Here is a 15,575-nt window from a genome sequence, read left to right on the forward strand (position 1 = left end):
TCCTCTATTTCTCCTATCATAACATTTTTTCTATCTATATCCTTTAGTGTATTCTTAATATTGAAGTCAGACATGTAATTAATATTTTTCCCTTGGGTATGAATAGTACCCTGGCCTTTCAAATGTTAAAAGTATGCTTTTCTCAACTATAAAAACAGTATGAAAAGTAGTTGAATAATTTATAACAAAAAAAACCTTTTAAAAATGTTTTCAACAACAAAAAAATGTCAAAATGTTTGAAATCAAAGATGAATTTTGGTTAAAACATAAATATGCTTCTTCCATTTTTATTTTTGTATAGCAGTATGAGTAAAATGCAGTTAAATTTAATAATACATGCATTTTATCATTTTACATGTGATTAGTAATCTTCCAAACATCACAAAATGAGCTCTCCTAATGCTCTGGTTTCTCTTCAAATCGCATAAATCTTCCACCATTTACAAAAGGAGCTCTTTTCTTAGTCCTATTTCATAAATGATCAGATCTAATTTATATAGAATATATAATAGCCAACTATAAACAGGCTCCCAAATTAATAATAGTGTACAATAATCAACTTTCTTAGTCTCTTAAAAGTCTCAACTGTCATAGTAGCTTTTGTATTTGAAGTCTTGATAGGTTCCAGTTCCTTTTATCTCTTGTTATATAATACCTTCCTGTTGCCACCTGCTATATGATCTAAGGTGTCTCACTACTGTGACCAATTCCAACCAGAAAAAAGGGAGAAAGGCAGGATATGTGTAATGTATTTTTAAGTTTATGTCCTAGATTTGCAGAGATCATTCTATTGACTAGAATATAGCCACTTGGTTAGCAAAAGAGTTTTAAAAATTAACCTTGAGATCATAGTTTCTAAATTCAAATCCTGTTATCACTCTTACCATCTGTGACATTTTTAGCAAGTTCCCTAAACTTTTAAAAGCCTTCCCTTTGACTAGAGCACTTAGTCCGTTTTTAAAAAAATAGCTTTGCTAATATGCAATTTACATACCATACAGTTCCCCCATTTAGAGTGTATAATTCAATGATTTTTTGGTATATTTGTAAGGATTGTGCATGTATCACCAACACCTAACTTTAGAACATTTTCCTCACTTCAAAAAGGACCTTGCACCCATTAGCAGTCACTCTCCATTCATCTCTTGTCACACTTCTTCTCAGTCTTGGGCAACCACTAATATATTTTCTTTCTCTTTAGATTTGTCCACTCTTGATTTTTCATACAAATGGCATGATATAGGGGCGCCTGGGTGGCGCAGTCGGTTAAGCGTCCGACTTCAGCCAGGTCACGATCTCGCGGTCCGTGAGTTCGAGCCCCGCGTCGGGCTCTGGGCTGATGGCTCAGAGCCTGGAGCCTGTTTCCGACTCTGTGTCTCCCTCTCTCTCTGCCCCTCCCCCGTTCATGCTCTGTCTCCCTCTGTCCCAAAAATAAATAAACGTTGAAAAAAAAATTAAAAAAAAAAAAACAAATGGCATGATATAATGTGTTCTTTTATAACTGGCTTCTTTTTAGTCCATTTATTTTAAAGTAAAAAGTGTTTTTTAGACCAGCCATGTTCTTAAGTGTTTCACTTTTTTTTTAATCTTTGAAATCTCACTATAAATTTATAAGGTATACAGTATATTCTTTTTTATATACTCTTTGTGGTTCTTTTAGAATTAAAACTATTTGGTTATCTTTCTAATCTACTAAACCACTTTTTACAGGTTTCTGTAATACAATTTTTTGTCTTGTCTTCTGTCTCTTTGAAAATAGTAAACATGGCTCTGTTGCAGTTTAACCTTATATTTCTATTATCTGAAATACTGTGGGTCTGTTTCTGTTGTCCATTTTCTTTTTTCATTCATTTTCTTTTTTCATTCTTTTCTCATGTGTCTACTAATTCTTATCTATTTTGTGGACATTACATTTGAGAATTATTTGTAAAAAAAAAAAATAAGCTAGAATAATGCTATCATACCATGAAGAAGATATTTTATTTCTGCTAGGTGGCCAATCAGCAGTCCAGATACATCTGAAAATAAGCTTGATGATGCAAAATCGAGCTATAATTCTATGTCACAATTCTTTCGCTCCTGGTTTGCTTTCCCTTTAAATGTATTCACTAGTGTCACAACTGAGAGAGTTGAGTAGTTTACTAGAGATTTAACCCCTCACCCTCAGATTTGCAAAATGCCATAGGCAAAAGTAGCCAGGACACCCAAAATGTTACTCAGATTCTACATCTTCCAGCAACTCTTCACCAGTATGTTTGCTCTTTGGTGTTTAGATTGATCATGAATCCCAGAATTCTTTCAGTCATGTATGCTGACTCAAAATTATCAATCAGGTAAGTCACTGTAACATAGAACTGAGAATAATAGGGTACAGAAAACTTGTTGACTTGAAGAGGAGATTCAAGTTCAAGGAAGCTCAGGTACTTGGAAGTTATCAGGAAGAATTATGAAGTGAAGGAAAAGAGGGAAAGAACCATGTGGCTGAAGTATCTCCAAATCTGCATTGTGGTCTCCTCGTGTCATTGCTGACTACTAAGTCCCTCATGTGGAAGATAAAAATCCATGTAGCTAGACAAGAAATGTCCAGTGAGGTTTAAGCAGAGCAAATGCCCAAAATCAAAAGGGGTTGGAAGGTATTTTACTTTCAACCAACCAAAGTGGAGTATACCCTCACTGAAAACCAAAGGCATTCAGGATAGAATCCATAATTATATGTTTTCTTTTTTTTTCAAATTTATTTACTTGTTTTTGAGAGAGAGAGAGAGAGAGAGAGAAAGCACATGGGACAGGGGCAGAGATAGAGGGAGAGAGAGAGAATCCCAAGTGGGCTCCGTGCTAACAGAGCAGAGCCCAACACTCAGGTCCAACTCACAAACTGCAAGATCATGACCTGAGCTGAAAACCAAGAGTCAGACACTTAAATGACTGAGCCACCCAGGTACCCCGACAATTATGTTTTCTTAAAAGTAAACTATACTATTCTTGAAATATAAGTTTCTAGACTTCAACAAGTAAATCTTAAAAGAGATAAAAACGGATCTAGCAAGTACATGTTCTGCCTACAAGAACACTTAAAAACAACAACAAAATCAAGACACATGCCAACGTATCATCAACAATTTCAAGTTTTCAACAAAATAATTATTAGATATGCTGTATTATTTGTTAGGGATGCCATAACAATATACGACAGATTGGGTAGCTTAAACAACATAAATTCATATTCTCACAGTTCTGTCAGCTAGAAGTCCAAGATCAAGGTGTCAACAGGTTTGGTTCCTTCTCTACTTGGCTTAGAATACAGATAATACCTTTTCACCTTTTCACCTCTTCATATGATCTTTCTTCTAGGCACACACATCTGGTGTCATATTCTGGCTGTGTCTTAATATAACCTTCTAGTAAGGACACTTCTCATTGAATTAGGACTCAACCTAAAGATCTCATTTTAACTTAAGTACCTCTTTAAAGGCTCTACCTCCAAGTGCAATCACATCCTGAGGTACGAGAAACTTGACCTTTAACCTGTGAATTTTGAGGGGAACATAATTCAGCTCATCATACATGCCAGTAAGCAGGAAAAAATGGAGAGCAACCAAGATGGATACACAGGAGGCTACTGAATTCACCTCCCATAGACACACTGACTGTACAGCCACACACAGAGCAATTACCTCTGAAAGAAATCCAGAAACTACCCGAGTGACTCCTACACACTGGTTTAAAATTTTTTAATGTTTATTTATTTTTTTAATGTTTATTTTTGTGAGAGAGAGAGAGAGACACACAGACAGAGCACAAGAGGGGAGGGCAGAGAGAGAAGGAAACACAGAATCAGAAGCAGGTTCCAGGCTCTGATCTGTCAGCACAGAGCCCAACATTGGCTCAAACCCAGGGACCTCAAGATCATGACCTGAGCCAAAGTTAGATGCTCAACTGACTGAACTAATCAGGTGCCTCTCCTACACATTAGTTTAAATGAGAAAATACCCACATCAAAACAAGTAGGAAAGGCTGAGATACAGTCTCATCATAAACCCCATCCCTGGCACAGTGCCATATAATCAGACTAGAACTCCAACTCCCAACTTTCCCTGAGGAGAGAAAGGTATGGACCTCACATTCAGTACCCTGACTTTTAAGACTCCTGCTGAAGGGATGAGCCCCTAAAACACTGAGCTCTGAAAGCCACTGAGACTTGCATCCATAAAGCCAACAAGGCTTTAGGAAACAAAGGAGCAGTTGTTAACAAATATGTGCGCACTCACTGTGAATATCTCACCAGAGCTTAGCACAGAGGGAGAAGGCAAAATTGCCCATCTCCCAGACATTTCATCTGCATACTTTGAAAGCTGCTGTTTACGAGTCTTGCTTTTAATATGGCACACATCTAGAGTCTGCCTCTGATCTTCAGCAAAGACTGGGAAAACCAGAGGACACTATTTTACATCACAAAAATGTAGAGCTTTTGTATGTATTCAAAGCTAAGTTATCAGCTTAAAATAGACTTATAAATATAAGATGTTTTATGTAAGCCTCATGGTAACCACAAAGCAAAAATTTATAGTAGATACAAAAAAGATAAAGAGAAAGGAATCCAAGCATACCACTATAGAAAACCATCAAATGACAAAAGAGGGCAAAAGAAGAAAAATAGAAAAAAGAATTATAAAACATCCAGAAAACAATTAACAAAACGGCAATAGTAAGTCCATACCTACCAATAATTACTTTAAATTAAAATGGACTAATTCTCCTCCAATCAAAAGACATACAGTGGCTGAAAGGATAATATATAGATCCCAACTATACACTGCCTACAGGAGACTCACTTCAGCTTTCAGGACAAAATCGACTGAAAATGAAGGGATTGAAAAAGATATTCCATGCAAAGAGAAACTAGTAGAAAACAGGTAGCTATACTTATACCAGAAAAATAGACTTTATGTCAAAGACAGTACAACAGACAAAAAAAAGTCATTATATAGTAACAAAGAGATCAACTCATCAAGTAGATAAATCAGTAGATATTTATGCACCCAACATAAAAGAACACAAATATATAAAGCAAATGTTAACAGATCAGAAGAGAGAAATGGACACAATAAAATACTAGTAGGGACTTTAGTACCTCACTTCCATCTACAGATAGATCATCCATAGAGAAAATCAATGCAAAAACATTTAACTTTAACTACACATTAGGTCAGATCGTCCTAAGAGACATTTATAGAATATTCCATCCAACAGCAGCAGAATATACATTCTTCTCAAGTATATATAAAACATTCTTCAAATTGAATCATGTGATAGGCCACAAAACAAGTCTTAATAAGTTTAAGAAAACTGAAACCATGTCAAGCATCTTTCCCAATCACAATGGTATGAAACTAGAAATCAATCAATTACAAGAAGAAAACTCAAAAATGTACAAATATGTGGAGATTAAACAACATGATCAACTACTGATTAACATGATCAACTACTGATTAATCAATGGGCCAAAGAAGAAATCAAAGGATAAGTGAAAAAATATCTTGAGAAACTAAAATGGAAATACAACATACAAAAACATATGGGATGCAGGAAAAAGTTCTAAGAGTAAAGTTTATAATGATAAATGCCTACATTAACAAAAAACAAAAAAAGAAAAGGAAAGAAAAGATCTCACACAAACAACCTACCTTCATACTTCAAGGAACTAAACAAGGAGAACAAACAAAGCCCAAAGTTAATAGAAGGAAAGAAATGACAAAGAATGAAAAGAAATGAAATAGAGACTAAAAAGACAATATAAAATATCAATGAAACTACTACAAGAAAATTACAGTCCAATGTCCTTAATAAACATAGATATAAACATCCTCAACACAATATTAGCAAACTCAATTCAACAGGACACAAAAAGAATCATACACCATGATCAAGTGGAATTTATTCCAGAGACCCAAGGGATGTTTCAACATCCACAAATCAATCAATGTGATACATCACATTAAGAAAATGAAGAATAAAATTCCATATAGATGCAGAAAAAGTAGTTGACATAATTCAACACTTTTTTCATGATAAAGAGCCTCAACCAACTAGGTATAGAGGGAACATATCTCAACAGAATACAGGCCATATGTGAAAAGTCTACAAATAACATTAATCTCAGTATGAAAAACTGAAAGCTTTACTCTAAAATCAGGAACAAGATAAAGATTCCCACTCTTAACCTTCTTGTTCAACATAGTATTGGAAGTCCTAGCCAAATAATTAGGCAAAGAAAATGAATAAAAGGCATCAAGATCAGAGAAGTAAAACTATATCTACTTGGATATGACATATTATATATAAAATTCTAAACAACCAAAAAAATTGTTACAAATCATAAGAAAATTTTAGTAAATGTTCAGATTACAAAACCAATATACAAAAATCAGTCTCATTTCTATATACTAATAATGAACTGAAATTAAGAAAAAGAAAATAAGAAAACAATCCCATTCACAATAGCATCAAAAAGACTAAAATACTTAAGAATAAGTTTAACCAAGGATCTATATACACTGAAAACTATTAAAACGTTCATAAAGAATACTGAAAAGAACACAAATAGCAAGATATACCATGCTCATAGACTGAAAAAATATTGTTAAAATGTCCATACTGCCCAAAGCAATTGACATTTTCAGGTCAATCTTTACAAAAATTCCAACAGCATTTTTCACAAAAAAATAAAAAATCTTAAGATCTGTATGGAATCACAAAAGACCCTGAGTAGCCAAATCAATCTTGATACAGAAGAACAAAGCTGGAGGCATCACATTTTCTGATTTCAAACTATATTACAAAGCTATAGAAATCAACACAGTATAGTATTAGCATAAAAGCTGACACATAGATCAATGGAAAAGAAGAGAAAGTCCAGAAATAAACCCACACAAATATGGTCAATTAAATTGTGACAAAGGAGCCAAGAATATATAAGGAAAGATTTTTATTTTTATTCTCTTCAATAAATTGTGCTGGAAAAACTGAGTTGCCACATGCAAAAGAATGAAATTGGACCCCTGTCTTATGCCACACACAAAAATCAATTCAAAATACATAAAAGACTTGAACATGAGACCTGAAACCATAACTCCTAGAAGAAAGGAGGGTGAGCTCTCAGACATTAGTCTTGGCAATGATTTTCTTGGATCTGACACCAAAAGTAAAAGCATCAAAAAGCAAAACTAAATAAGTGGAACCACACCAAATTAATAAACTTCTGCATTGCAAAGGAAACCATCAACAAAATAGAAAGACAATCTTATTGAATGGGGGGAAATGCTTGCAAATCAAATATCTGATAAGGAGTTAATACGCAAAATATACAAAGAACTTATATAACTCTATAGAAAAAAAAAACAATCCAGTTTAAAAAATAGGCAGAGGATCTGAATAGTTTTCAAAAGAAGACATACAGATGGCCAGCAGAAAAAGGTGCTCAGCATCACTAATCATGAAGGAAATGCTAATCACAACCACAATAAGATATCACTCACACTTGTTAGAATGGAAGACAAGAGATAAGACAAGAGATAACAAGTGTTGGTGAGGATGTAGAGAAAAGGGAACCTTCATATATTGTTGTTAGGAATGTAAGTTAGTACAGCCACCATGGAGGCTTCCTCGGTATGGAAGTTTTTCAAAAAACAAAAACAGAACTACCATATGACTCAGCAATTCCACATTTGAGTATTTATCCGAAGGAAACAAAAACACTAACTTGAAAATACATACGCACCTGCATGTTCACTACAGCATTATTTACAATAGCCAAGACATGGAAACAATTGATAATACAATGATAGATGAATGGGTAAAGAAGATGTGGTATATATAATGGAACATTATTCACCATAAAAAAGAAGAAACATTGCCATCTGCAACATGCAAAGACCTTAATGGCATCATGCTAAGTGAAATAAGTCAGACACAGAAAAACAAATACTGTATAATCTTACTTATGTGTGGAATCTAAAAACAAATTTTAAAACTCAAACTTATAGATACAAGGAATTGGTTGGTGTTTGTCAAAGGCAGGGTGTGTTGGGGTGAGCAAAATAGGTAACATTGGTCAAAAGGTACAAACTTCCACTTCCAGTTATAAAATAAATAAGTGATGGGGGTATTACATACAGTATGGTGACTATAGTCAAATATATTGTATATTTGTAAGTTGCTAAGAAAGTAGATCTTCAAAGTTCTCATCACTTGAAAAGAAAGGAAAGGTTTGTAACTGTGTGCATGTTAACTAGACTTATTATGGTGATTATTTCACAGTACATAAAGATGCCAAATCATTACACTATAAACAAGACACTAATATAGTGATATATATCAATTATATTTCAACTTAAATGTTTTTTTAATTTTAAAAAGTAGACGCAGAATGTCAAAGTATTAGTGATGTTAAGAGCAACTAAAAATTTCATACATTGTTTCTGAGAATAAAAACATGTTACAACCACTTTGAAATTGTTTGCCTGTCAAATATAAATTTGCATTAGCTCAGGCAATTGAGACCTAGGTATTCACTTGAGAGAAATGAAACACCTGTCTACACCAAAATTTGTAGATCAATGTTCATATCAACTTTATCCAAAATAGCCAAAACCCAGAGATACTCAAAATGTCCATCTATTATTAAATAAACAAATTGTGATATATCTTAATTGTGGAATATTTCTCAGTAAGACAACTACTGATATATGCAATGGTAAATGAATATAAAAAGCACAAAAGAGAAGAATGCCATGTATGATTACATTCATATGAAACACAAAAAAAAAGACTTGTGCTTGAAAAAATCTAATCTAATCTAAAATGATGGAAAACAGATTTCTGGTTGGCAGGGAATAGAGGATTCTACTAGGAAGGGACATACAGGAACTTTGTAGGAAAATGGAAATGTTTTTTTCAGTGGTGGTAATAATGAGGTATATTTTCATAAAAATTCATCAATTGAAATATTAAAAAGCGTCCATTTATTGTATGCAAATCTTACTTTAATAAATCTGCAACCCAGCCTTGCCCCATGTTAAATTTTTTTTTTTTCAACATTTTTATTTATTTTTGGGACAGAGAGAGACAGAGCGTGAATGGGGGAGGGGCACAGAGAGAGGGAGACACAGAATCGGAAACAGGCTCCAGGCTCTGAGCCATCAGCCCAGAGCCTGACGCGGGGCTCGAACTCACGGACCGCGAGATCGTGACCTGGCTGAAGTCGGACGCTTAACCGACTGCGCCACCCAGGCGCCCCTACCCCATGTTAATCCATAAATGAATGAAGACGGGGAGGAGCCAAGATGGCAGAACAGCATGGAAGCTTGTGTCTCGCATCCATGAAATACAGCCAGACCAACACTAGAAAACCGATTGGAAGATTAACACAACAATCTGCACAACCTGAACCACAGAATTCAGCAGGTACGCGACAGGAAGAGCTGAACTTGGGGAGCAAGAAGCCCCGAAAGGTAGGGAACCCCTTTTGTGGGCAGAGATAGGACAGAGACTGGGGAGGGGGGGAGCATACAGGAAAAGCACCCCTCCCCAAAAGCAGCTGGAGAGAAAGTGGAAAATTGGAAACAGCTACAGGGACTAAACTAAAAAGGGAGACAGGAGAAAGGAGAGGGTTTAAATTCCATTAAGATTGTAAACAAGGGGAGTGCAAAGGCTGCAACTCTGCAGCTCGATACTTGGCAGTGCTCTGGTGGGAAAGGCGAATCCCCAGGAACAGAGTGGGGTCCGGGAGGTTCTCAGACCACATGGGGAAAAGCAGTTCCACTGATGGAAGGACATTTGGCACAGACTGTTGAAGCCACCTGGTCCCAGCAGACCCCGGAAGGCAGCCACATTCGCTGGTGCTGGGGCAAGGTTGTTGAGGGTGAAGCCTGGTGTCAGATTTGTGTTGCAATTTTCCGTGGTCCCTGAAACGCAGAGGCTACACTGTCTCGCGATTTTTTTGAGAGGCAGGCTGGCACCTGGCTGCAGTCTCAGGGCACCGGCAACAGCGGGATCCAGCATGCATTCCTCGGTGCAGCCGACATTCGGCCATTGCTCATTCGGCCATCGCTCGTTGAAACCCTCCCACAGAGGGGCAGAGCGGGTCAAAGCCCCAGTCCTTCAGAAGTAAGGGGCTGGGGAAAACAGCGGCATCTGAGACAAAACTTGGGAGAGAGGTACCGCCTGGGGCCTGGTCACAGAGAGTGGAAAAGCGGGGAGTGGACAAGAGCTGAAAACAGAGGACCGAAGCACGACTGCTGATCCAGGAGAACAGACTGGGTGGCTGAGTGGTGCCATTTTTCACTGCTCCTGCGCATGCGCACGCACACCGACCTGCACCGCAACAATCCACCCCTGTAGGCTAGCAGTGCCATCTAGGAGAGAGCGGAGCTGTTACACCAAGCCCTGACCAACTGGGCCAACTTCACTCTTCAAGAACACAAACCTCTCACCACTGGCTTAATCTATGGACTATAAAGAGCTATATGGACTGACCCCCAGGGGAAAACAAAGCAATTTCAGTCCTACTTCAATCTGCTAGCAGGTTCATCTATTCAATTTTTTTTTCTCTCTTTCTCCTTTTTCTCTTTTACAATTCTTTTCTTTTTCTTGAATACAGAAAGAGGAAAAACTCATTTTTATTTTCAATTTTTATTAAAAATATCTGTCTTTAATTTTTATTACTATTTTTCTTTTGTGTAAATTTTTTCAAATTCTATTTTACTTCCATCATTTTATTTTAGTCTACTTCAGTGTACTCAACTTTTCAAATTTTCAATTTCCTTTTTTTTCTTTTTCTTTGTTTCTTTTTTCTTGAATGCAGAAAGAGAAAAACTTCATTTTTACTTTCAATTTCTTTTAAAGATATTCTTATTTAATTTTTATTACTATATTTTTTCCTTTTATGTAATTTTTTTCAAATTCTATCTTACTCCCATCATTTTATTTGTCTACTACAGTGTATTCACTTTTTCAAATTTTCAAACTATTTCTTTTTTGTCTTTTCCTTTTTTATTTTTTCTTTTTCTTAAATACAGAAAATGAAAAAAATTCATTTCTTTTTAATTTTTATTAAAAATACTTTTCTATAATTTTTTCTACTATATTCTCTACTTTTGTGTATTTTAGCCGACTTTAGTGTATTCATTTTTTTCAAATTCTCAAATGATTTCCTTTTTTTTCCTTCCCCCCCCCTTTTTTTTTGTTTGTTTCTCTAATCTGTCAAACCACTTTCTACACCCAGACCAAAACACACTTAGGATCTAGCATCATCTATTCAATTTTTGTGTGGGTGTGTTTTTAATTTTTAATTTTAATATTTTTTTAATTTTAATTTTTTTTAATTTCAATTTTTCTACCGCATTAATTCCTTTTCTCCTTTCAAAATGACAAAACGAAGGAATTCACCCCAAAAGAAAGAGCACGAAGAAACGACAGCCAGGGATTTAACCAACACAGACACAAGCAAAATGTCTGAACCAGAATTTAGAATCACGATAATAAGAATACTAGCTGGAGTTGAAAATAGATTAGAATCCCTTTCTGCAGAGACAAAAGAAGTAAAAAAATAGCCAGAATGAAATTAAAAATGCTATAACCGAGCGCCAATCACGGCAGCAAAGATGGATGAGGCAGAACACAGAATCAGCGATATAGAGGACAAACTTATAGAGAATAAGGAAGCAGAGAAAAAGAGGTAGATTAAGGCAAAAGAGCATGATTTAAGAATTAGAGAAATCAGTGACTCATTAAAAAGGAACAACATCAGAATCATAGGGGTCCCAAAGGAGGAAGAGAGAAATAGGGGTAGAAGGGTTATGTGAGCAAATCATAGCAGAAAACTTTCCTAACCTGGGGAAAGACACAGACATCAAAATCCAGGCAACACAGAGGATTCCCATTAGATTCAACAAAAACCGACCATCAACAAGGCATATCATAGTCAAACTCACAAAATACTCAGGCAAGGAGAGAATCATGAAAGCAGCAAGGGAAAAAAAGTCCCTAACCTACAAGGGAAGACAGATCAGGTTTGCAGCAAACCTATCCACAAAAACCTGGCAGGCCAGAAAGGAGTGGTGGGATATATTCAGTGTGCTGAATCAGAAAAATATGCAGCCAAGAAGTCTTTATCCAGCAAGGCTGCCATTCAAAATAGGAGAGATAAAAAGCTTCCCAAACAAAAATTAAAGGAATTTGTGACCACTAAACCAACCCTGCAAGAAATATTAAGGGGGACTCTCTGAGGGGACAAAAGATGAAAATATATATATATATTATATATATACCAAAAGCAACAAAAGATTAGAAAGGACCAGAGAACACCACCAGAAACTCCAACTCTACAAGCATCATAATGGCAATAAATTCATATCTTTCAGGACTCACTCTAAACGTCAATGGACTCAATGCTCCAATCAAAAGACATAGGATAACAGAATGGATAAGAAAACAAGACCCATCTATATGCTGTTTACAAGAGACCCACTTTAGACCTAAAGACACCTACAGATTGAAAATAAGGGGATGGAGAACCATCTATCATGCTAATGGTCAACAGAAGAAAGCTGGAGTAGCCATACTTATACCAGACAATCTAGACTTTAAAATACTGTATATCAAGAGATCCAGAAGGGCATTATATCATAATCAAGGAGTCTATAGACCAAGAAGACCTAACATTGTAAACATTTATGTGCCAAATGTAGGAGCACCCAAATATATAAATCAATTAATCACAAACATCAAGAAACTCATCATAATAGTAGGAGACTTCAACACCCCACTCAGCAATGAACAGATCATCTAATCAAAAAATCAACAAGGAAACAATGGCTTTGAATGACACATTGGACCAGATGGACTTAACAGATATATTCAGAATATACATTCTTCTCCAGTACACATGGAACGTTCTCCAGAATAGACCATATGCTGGGACACCAATCAGCCCTAAGTAAGTACAAAAAGATCGAGATCATACCGTGCATATTTTCAGACCACAATGCTATGAAACTCGAAATCAACCACAAGAAAAAATTTGGAAAGGTAACAAATACTTGGAGACTGAAGAACATCCTACTAAAGAATGAATCGGCTAACCAAGCAGTTAAAAGAGAAATTAAAAAGTATATGGAAGTCAATGAAAATGATAGCACCACAACCCAAAACCTCTGGGATGCAGCAAAGGCGGTCATAAGAGGAAAGTATATAGCAATCCAGGCCTTCCTAAAGAAGGAAGAAAGATCTCAGATACACAACCTAACCTTACGCCTTAAGGAGCTGGAAAAAGAACAGCAAATAAAACCCCAAACCAGCAGAAGACAGGAAATAATAAAGATTAAAGCAGAAATTAACGTTATCAAAACCAAAAAAAAAAAAAACCAGTAGAACAGATCAATGAAATCAGAAGCTGGTTCTTTGAAAGAATTAACAAAATTGATACCACTAGCCAGTTTGATCAAGAAGAAAAAGGAAAGGACCCAAATAAGTAAATTAAGAATGAAAGAGAAGAAATCACAACCAACACAACAGAAAAAAATAATAAGAGAATATTATAAGCAATTATATGTCAACAAAATAGGTAATCTGGAAGAAATGGACTAATTCCTAGAAACATATAAACTACCAAAACTGAAACAAGAAGAAATAGAAAATTTGAACAGACCCATAACCAGTAAGGAAATCTAATTAGAATCAAAAATCTCAAAAATAACACGGGTCCAGGGCCAGATGGCTTCCCAGGGGAATTCTACCAAACATTTAAGGAAGAGTTAACACCTATTCTCTTGAAACTGTTCCAAAAAATAGAAATGGAAGGAAAACTTCCAAACATTATGAAGCCAGCATTACCCCGATTCCAAAACCAGACAGAGACCCCACTAAGAAGGAGAACTATAGACCAATTTCCCTGATGAACATGGATGCAAAAAACCTCAACAAGATATTAGCCAACTGGATCCAACAAGACATTAAAAAAAATATTCACCACTACCAAGTGGGATTTATACCTGGGATACAGGGCTGGTTCAACATCCACAAAACAATAAACGTGATTCATCACATCAATAAAAGAAAGGACAAGAACCATATGATCCTCTCAATAGATGCAGAGAAAGCATTTGACAAAATACAGCACCTTTTCTTGATAAAAACCCTCAATAAAGTAGGGATAGAAGGAGCATACTTCGAGATCATAAAACCCATATATGACTGACCCAACACTAATATCATCCTCAATGGGGAAAAACTGAGAGCTTTCCCCCTAAGGTCAGGAACAAGACAGGGATGTCCACTCTCACCACTGTTATTCAACATAGTATTGGAAGTCTTAGCCTCTGCAATCAGACAACACAAAGAAATAAAAGGCATCCAAATCAGCCAAGAGGAGGTCAAGCTTTCACTCTTTGCAGATGACATGATACTCTATATGGAAAACCCAAAAGATTCCACCAAAAAACTGCTAGAACTGATTCATGAATTCAGCAAAGTTGCAGGATATAAAATCAATGCACAGAAATCTGTTGCATTCCTTTACACCAACAATGAAGCAACAGAAAGAGAAATCAAGGAATCGATCAAGGAGCAAGATTCCATGCTCCTAGATAGGAAGAACAAATATTGTTAAAATGTTGATACTACCCAAAGCAATCTACATATTCAATGCGATCCCTATCAAAGTAACACCAGCATTCTTCACAGAGCTAGAACAAATAATCCTAAAATTTGTATGGAACCAGAAAAGACCGTGAATAGCCAAAGCAATCTTGAAAAAGAAAACTAAAGCAGGAGGCATCACAATCCCAGACTTCAAGCTATACTACAAAGCTGTAATCATCAAGACAGTATGGTACTGTTACAAAATCAGACACTCAGATCAATGGAATAGAGAACCCAGAAATGGACCCACAAACATATGGGCAACTAATCTTTGACAAAGCAGGAAAGAATACCCAATGCAATAAAGACAGTCTCTTCAGCAAGTGGTGCTGGGAAAACTGGACAGCAACATGCTGAAGAATGAACCGGGACCACTTTCTTACACCGTACACAAAAAGAAACTCAAAGTGGATGAAGGACCTCAATGTAAGACAGGAAGCCATCAAAATCCTCGGGGAGAAAGAAAGCAGGCAAAAACCTCTTTGATCTTGCCCGCAGGAATTTTCCTACTCAACACATCTCTGGAGGCAAGGGAAACAAAAGCAAAAATGTACTGGGACCTTGTGGGGGGCCAGGCCCTGGTGCCAGGGTGAGACCGGGTCGAGCAATGTTCCCCGTTGACTCAAGCCAACCCGGTGGTTCCCCCTCCCATTCCCCCACTTTCAAGGGCATACAAAAGCCTTGTCAAGGCTGAGAAAGTTAATTCCTGAAGCCTGTGGTCTGCAGGTGTTGGCAGTAATGCTACCTCCCTTTTTCTACCCCGAGTCAGATAGAAACAAACATGGGAATTGTGTTTTGCTAGCAATCTATCAACAAGGTCTTGTGACCCGTTCAGAAAGTTCGCAAGGTACACAGAACTAAATGTTTTGGCTGGCAGT

Source organism: Lynx canadensis, chromosome B4 (genome assembly GCF_007474595.2).
Source record: "Lynx canadensis isolate LIC74 chromosome B4, mLynCan4.pri.v2, whole genome shotgun sequence".
In the NCBI taxonomy this organism is placed as follows: Eukaryota; Metazoa; Chordata; class Mammalia; order Carnivora; family Felidae; genus Lynx; species Lynx canadensis.